This window comes from Lemur catta, chromosome 6 (assembly GCF_020740605.2).
Source record: "Lemur catta isolate mLemCat1 chromosome 6, mLemCat1.pri, whole genome shotgun sequence".
NCBI lineage: Eukaryota > Metazoa > Chordata > Mammalia > Primates > Lemuridae > Lemur > Lemur catta.
This window is the reverse complement of record NC_059133.1, coordinates 8,545,342-8,552,936: the sequence shown is the minus strand read 5'-3', so window position 1 is coordinate 8,552,936 and position 7,595 is coordinate 8,545,342.

Here is a 7,595-nt window from a genome sequence, read left to right as displayed (position 1 = left end):
AGTGAAATCCTTACAGTTGAAGCCAAAGTCCCCCACCTTACATGTGTACATGTATACACACACACCCCATCACATTCCCTATCCCGGTCCTTTCCGTAACTCCCATAGGTAACCAAGATTAGGAGCTTGGCCTCATTCCTACCGGACCATTTCCATGCTTTTACATACACATATGTGTACAGGACGTGGCCTTGAGTTGACACAACATTTACCCAGAGCCTACAGAGTACCAGCCATTGTGCTAAGCCCTGGGAGTTGGACATTGCACCAGGTAGACAGTCCCTATACAGAGTTGGATATATAGTGGGGGAGATGGACGTTAAATAAACATGCAAGCAAACTTATAAATTGTGCTAAGTGCTGGGGTGGTGTTGGAAAGAATGTCAGAAGGTGCAATTTGGACCACCCCTTTGAGCAGGTGAGCTAGCGCTCTTAGAGGAGCAGGGTTCCGGCAAGGCGGGGTGGGGGGCATACTGGTGAGTCCTGGGACGCGGAGGTCCCGGCTGGGGAAGAGCTTGGAGTGGCGGAGAGCAGGTGCAGTGGACGCATAGAGGGGAGAGGAGAACGAGGAGTCCGGGACAGGCAGTGGACACTGTGGATCCCACTGCGCAGGACCAGAAGGCCTCCGTAGGGGGCAGTTCGTTCTGAGTGATATGGGAAGCCACTCAAGGGTGGGTGACCACACTGGTGTGTGCTCTCAAAACACCACTCCGCTGGTGAGATGGCAGTCAGGAGGCCGCAAGGTCGCCGTCACAGTGGAAGAATGGAAGAAGTCAAGATGTATTGGAAGGAGCCGATCTGCAAAGCGAGAGAGAGGCTGGTGTGAGAACCACTCCCCACCAGCAGAGGGGTGGGAACTCCCGCCAGGTGGGACGGGCAACGGGCGGGGCCTCTGTAGGGCCGCCAATCACTGCTGGTCACGTCCACACCCCTGAGAGGGCGGGGCTATTCGAGGCCAATCGGATTGCTGCCAGCCGGGAGTGGGCGGAGGCGGGAGGAGCCTCGCGGCGCGGCGGGGTCGGAGGGGAAGCCGAGCGCGACAGGCGCTGGGGCGCCCGGGTGGAGGCAATGGACCCGGGTTCTCACCCCCTTCGCCTCTCAGGTAGACCGGAGGGCTGCCAGTCCCTGCAGTCGCAGGAGCCCGAGCGCCCTTGAAAGGCCGACCCTGGGGCTGCTGCCCGCCCACAAGGAGAGCAGGCCCCTGGGATACAGCGGGGGCCGGGCTTCGACCGGTCCCAGTCTGGTCAGGCCACCCACCCTGCTTAATCCCCGGCCCTCACACGTGACAGCCCCTCACCTGCCGCCCCCTGCCCCACCCTCCACCCGGGCCTTCCAGATGAAATGGAATTGGGATCCGTCAGACAGCAGGACACGTGTGCGGAGTTACTGATACTACTTAATGGTCACACCGGCCTCCATTTGCACTTCTTTTCCTCGTCATCATTATTCAGGGATTCGCTCCACTCCTTACAGTTACTGAAGCACTGTCACATAAATTACCTGCCAAAGGGCTCCCCTCTGCCCCTTGTGGGGCGATTCAAAAGGATGAGTCTCAGGTGCAAAAGATAGCTCCCCAGAAGGGTTAAGGAGGACAACTTGGGAAGTTTGGAGCCACGGAGGAGCATGTCAGCCTGTCACAGGGACCAGTCGTGCACACTGTAATGTGGTTTTTAAAAACTGATAGTGGGATCTTCATTCATTGGTTGTGAGGGAAGTCATTAAACCCTGAAAGGGTTTTAACCAAGTCAGGACAATTTGGGGAAATATGTAAACCTTCCAAAGAAATATTAGTTTTCAGAATCTCGGCTGCTGAGTAATCTGCAGGGCCCAGGGCTAAGTGAAAATGCAAGGCCTCTTGTTCAAATGGCAGTTTTCAAAAAAAAGTGCAGTTAAAGGGACACATAGGCCAGGTATGGTGGCTCACACCTGTAATCCCAGCACTTTGGGACACTGATGTGGGAGGATCACTTGAGACCAGGAGTTGGAGACCAGCCTGAGCAACATAGCAACATCCTGTCTCTATTTAAAAAAAAATTTTTTAATTACATATAAAGCGTTTTACTTTTTTAACATTTATTTTATTATTTATTTTTATTTATTTAGAGACAGGGTCTTGCTCTGTCACCCAGGCTGGAGTGCAGTGGCACCATCATAGCTTACTGCAGCCTCCAACTCCTGAGCTCAAGTGATCCACCTGCCTCAGCTTCCTGAGTAGCTGGAACTACAGGCACCTGCCACCGCCCCTGGCTAATTTTTCTATTGTTTGTAGAGACGGCATCTTGCTCAGGCTGGTCTCGAACTCCTGAGCTGAAGCAATCCTCCCGCCTCGGCCTCCCAGAGTGCTAGGATTACAGGTGTGAGCCACAGCGCCTGGCCCCACCTAATTTTTTAAAAAAAATTTTGTAGAGGGCCTGGCGCGGTGGCTCACACCTGTAATCCTAGCACTCTGGGAGGCCAAGGCGGGAGGATTGCTTCAGCTCAGGAGTTCGAGACCAGCCTGAGCAAGAGCAAGAACCTGTCTCTACTATAAATAGAAACAAATTGGCCAAACAACTAAAAATAGAAAAAATTAGCTGGGCACAGTGGCGTGTGCCTGTAGTCCCAGCTACTCAGCAGGCTGAGGTAGGAGGATTGCTTGAGCCCAGGAGTTTGAGGTTGCTGTGAGCTAGGCTGACGCCACAGCACTCTAGCCTAGGCAAGAGAGTGAGATTCTGTCTCAAAAAAAAAAAAAATATATTTGTAGAGATGTGGTCTTGCTACACTGCCTAGGCTGGTCTCAAACTCCTGGCCTCAAGCGATCCCTGCTGTCGTGGTCTCCCAAAGTGCTGGGATTACAGGTGTGAACAATTCAGCCACTTTCACATTCAGCCATTTCTATATCATTTTAGTAATTTGTTTATGTATTTGATTTCTATATCTTCAATTACAAGGAAAAATTAACTTTTAAATTGCCTTTGTCATTAATAATGAAGTTTCACATGAAAATAGAATTATTTCTGTGCACTTTACATTTAATTTCTATTTCTAAACCTGTGGATATTTGCAATATTGCAGCAGTTTTCAAAACAAGAGGTTCTAAACTCTTTGAAGAATCCTAACAACCCCTTGACATGCTTTATTGCAATGTCTGTGTGCATGTTTTCATATCATAATAATTTATGGACAAAGTTTACTGCCTGAGTACTGGCAGTACCTGTCCCAGCTCTTAGGGGGACTATATTTGTGCAGATGCTACACGGATGAGCTCTTCCAAGTGGAGTCTTTTCCCTCTCCATGTCCTCGGTGATGCCATGGCACCGTGCTGCTGCCATCAGTTTCTTCTGCTACTGTTGCCAATCTGGGCACAGATCCCGGCCCCTGCTGTCCCCTTTGCAGGCCCATAGTGTTCCAGACTGCCCAGCCATGTGGGTGCACACAGGGTGGCCAGGCCAATTGCTAGGTAACCATGCTGCCCAATGCTTGCCATCCTTGCTGGCCTGAGCCAGCTCGCAGCCACCTGGTGTATCTTCTCTGCTTGTGCACATACTTCATTATCTCACTGGACTTCTCTTACAAAACCCAAGTTCAAAAATAAAATTATAGAGAATTTCAAGACAATGAAGGCAGGGCATTAAACCAAGTGCTGGGCCTATTCTGAGAGTGGGCTCTGTGGGACTGCACGGTCACCCACCCATGAGTGCAGCCCCCCACTCAGAACACCAATCGCAGCCCCTCTCCACTTCCCCTTTGTTCTATTCTGAATCTTTTCTTCTCCTTTGAGTCTCCTTGTCAATTAGGTGGATGCACTTGACTGTGGGCCAGAGCTATGCTGAGCACTTTGTAAAACACCGTCTAGTTCACTTCTTTGATCACCTGTGACGGGGCACAGAGAAGCTCCCATTTTACAGGTGAGGAGCTGGGCCAGAGACGAGAAGTGGCACAGCAGGGCACCCTGGGGCAGGGTCTGACTTGAACTGTAGTGTGTCCAGCTTTAAAACCCATGCGCTTAGCCACTTTGCAGCCTTTTGTTAAACTATTTTTATACATTTTCGGTAATTCACACATCCTTAAAGCCTATTTTTTATGTGAAAAGTCCCCCAGCTGTGCAAGTTTCCGAATGTGCAAAGGTTTCGGCTTTGGTTACCCATCTGTTCTCCTTTGTGCTCACCCAGCACTGGGGTCTTCCCAAACCCTGTCCCAATTATGTGACCTAGAAATGCTACTTCAAATGTTTGAAAGATCTCAGACAAAACTGAACGAGCTCTTTTCCTCAAGGATTTTTTTTTTAAGAGACAGAGTCTCTGTCACCCAAGCTGGAATGCAGTGGTGTGGTCATAGCTCACTGCAGCCCTGAACTCCTGGGCTCAAGCGATCCTCCTACAACAGCCTCCCCAGTAACTGGGACTACAGGTGTGCACCACCACACCTGCCTTCCTCAAACCTTTCCAAAGTCTGCAGGATTTTCAAAAGTTGCATCCACTGGGATTGGCATGGGCTGAGCCCTCAGTGTCAACATGGTGGACTCCCAGGCCCATCCTTGGACCTCCTCCATCCACACTTGCTTGCTTGGTAGCTGATCTAGTCTCACGGCTTTAAATATGCTGTGTACACCCCAGCTTGGGCCAGTCGTATATCCAACTGCCTTTACTGTGAGACATCTGGCCGAAATTTCCCATTTAACAAGGCCCCAAGCGTCTGCTTCTCCCACCTTTGTCCTGCCACTCTCCCTCTTGCTCCAGCCACACTGGCTTCCTTGCTGTTTCTAGAACACACCTAGCACATTCCTGCCTCAGGGCCTTTGCACTTGTTACAGCCCCTGCCTGGAATGTTCTCCCTGTTCCCTCCTTGCCCAGGTCTCTTGCAGAGACCTGAGACCTTTGCAAGGGACCATCTCTGGTTGTGGTTTTAAAAAAATGCAGCCCCACCCCACTTTATGTTCCTCCCTAGCACTTGTCACTGCCTGACCTATATTTACTTGTTGATTTCTTTATTGTCTGTCTCTCGTCACAGAATATGTAAGTCTTATGATGGCAGGGATTTTGTCACTGCTCTATCACAAATGCAAAAGCACCTGGCATATGGTAAATTCTTAACTGAGGATTGTTGAATTAATGAATGAACCTTCCCACCAAACCTCCTCCTTTCCCTGTGTTCACCATCTCAGGAAAAGGCACCGTCATCCCCCGGGGGCATTCTCCTAGGGTATTATCCTAGATTTGTCCCTCTCTTCAAAAATCCAAGCATCTACCACATCTTGTTGACTCAACTTCCTAAGTATTTTCCAAACCATCCGCTTCCTGCCATCCCTTTTGCTCCTGCCTGGGTTCTCCCTTTCCACAGCAGATGCCTGGGATACACACGATAATATGCTGCATTCTGCACATTTTGAACGTCTCAGTGTCCCCTCCCCCTCCCCTACCCCAGGCCCAGACCTGGCCCTGCTCTAGTGCCCCGTCTCAGCAGATCCTCCCCCATCGACCCTGGCCTGAGTCCAGAGCCTGGGAGTGATCCTCAGCTCCCCTCTCTTCCACTTCCAATCTGCTGCCAGAGTCTTTCTACTTGACCTATTTGGATATTTTTGAAAATTGTTCATTTCCTTCCATTCTCATGGCCACCAGCCCCTCTTACCTGGGTTATTTCAACACCCTCCTAAGACTGGTCTCCCTGCCTCCATCTGGCCCAGGGTGATCTTTCTAAAACACATGATCACATGACTCCCCCACTTAATGAATCCCTACCCTTGCAAGATAAAGCCAGTTCCTGCTGGTACACCAGTGTCCCTCCCTAGCTTGTTGTCCCCAGCTCCTGCCACACTCAACTTCTGCCATTGCCCAGCCCCCCATGCGCTGGTCATGCTGTTCCCTTGGCCTGGGATGCCCTTTCTACCTTCTCTGCCTGCTCATTCCTCTCCCCTCCTAGACCCAGCTGGAAGGCCACCTCCCCCATGAAGTCTCCCCTGAGTCCCCCAGAAGAATTAGTTGCCCCCCTACCCCCAAGCCTGTTCTCCTGGCTCCACCCAGTTTATCCCAGCCCTGCTGAGCAAGGACACCTTAGCTACGACAATAATGGCCCAAAAGCAGTTTGGGGACCTAACAGGGAGGCCTTTGAAAGCACCTTCTGTGTATCTGGAACTGTTGCCAGCAACCCAAAGTCAAACGGTAGAAGCATATGGCACGAGGAGGGGGAAACAGGTCTGGGGAAGGGAAGAGAAACCCACATATTTGAAGCATGTCCTATGTTCCTGTGCTAAAGGCTTTGAATGTGTTACCTTATTAAATCCTCAAAACATCCCTGGGAGGTAGGGATTTTAAAAATAATGACACTGGTGTATAAGATTTACAAAACCAGTAAAGGTAGCATTTCAAAACAGTGAGGGAAAGAAGAGATTATTCAATAAATGAATTTAATACAGGATTGGCTATGTATTTTGGAAACTATCAAGTTGGATTCTTTACACTGTATGAAAATACCACCTGCAGTAAAGATTATCACTGAAGATCACTGAATGAATATTAATACGAATTTGGGGCAGGGGAGGCCTTTCTCAGCATAACACAGAAGGCATAGACCATAAAGGAAAATACCAAGAGGAGACTGAGGTGGGAGGATCCCTTGAATCCAAGAGTTCAAGTCCAGCCTGAGTAACACAGTAAGACTCCATCTCTGAAAAAAATTTTTTAATGTTTAATGTGTTCATAAAATAAAGTGGAAATAAAAGTAAAAACTGGGGAAAATATTTCCAACATGTTAGCAGACAGAAATATAGACTCATCATGGAAACAGACAGCTCCCATAGGAAGAAATATAAGTGGGCCAATATATGTATCCAAAAAAGTTCAATTTCCCTGGTAACCAGAGAAATGTGAATTAAATTGAATTGAGGAACCACTTTATTTATTTTATTTTATTTTTTTGAGGCAGAGTCTCACTCTGTTGCCCAGGCTAGAGTGCCGTGGCATCAGCCTAGCTCACAGTAACCTCAAACTCCTGGGCTCCAGCGATCCTCCTGCCTCAGCCTCCCAAGTAGCTGGGACTACAGGCATGTGCCACCATGCCTGGCTAAATTTTTCTATATATTTTTAGTTGTGCATATAATTTCTTTCTATTTTTAGTAGCGACAGGGTCTTGCTCTTGCTCAGGCTGGTCTGGAACTCCTGACCTCGAGCGATCCACCTGCCTCGGCCTCCCGGAGTGCTAGGATTACAGGCTGAGAATGCACCTTAAAGTCACCAAAGCTGGAAACTGCCATTTTGAAGTTTATAGGCAGCTTTTATATTCGAGGGCAGGAGAAGGAATTTGTTTTCAGAGAAGACACTCCCTTTGTTCTAGAAAAAGGCCACCTCGGTGGGCCCTTCTGGTCAGGCAGCTGTGGGGAAGGATTAGTTGAGCCCAGGAGTTTGAGGTTGCAGTGAGCTATGATGACGCCAGTGCACTCTAGCCCAGGTGACAGAACAAGACCCTGTCTCAAAAAAAAAAAAAGAAAGTCTAAATTATAATATTCAGTGTAAAAAAACAGGTTAAAAATAATATTTACAATGATATCCAATTTTTATAAAAGAAAGTATGGATTATACATATAAATTACATATATTACACATATACCAAAAATTTGGATA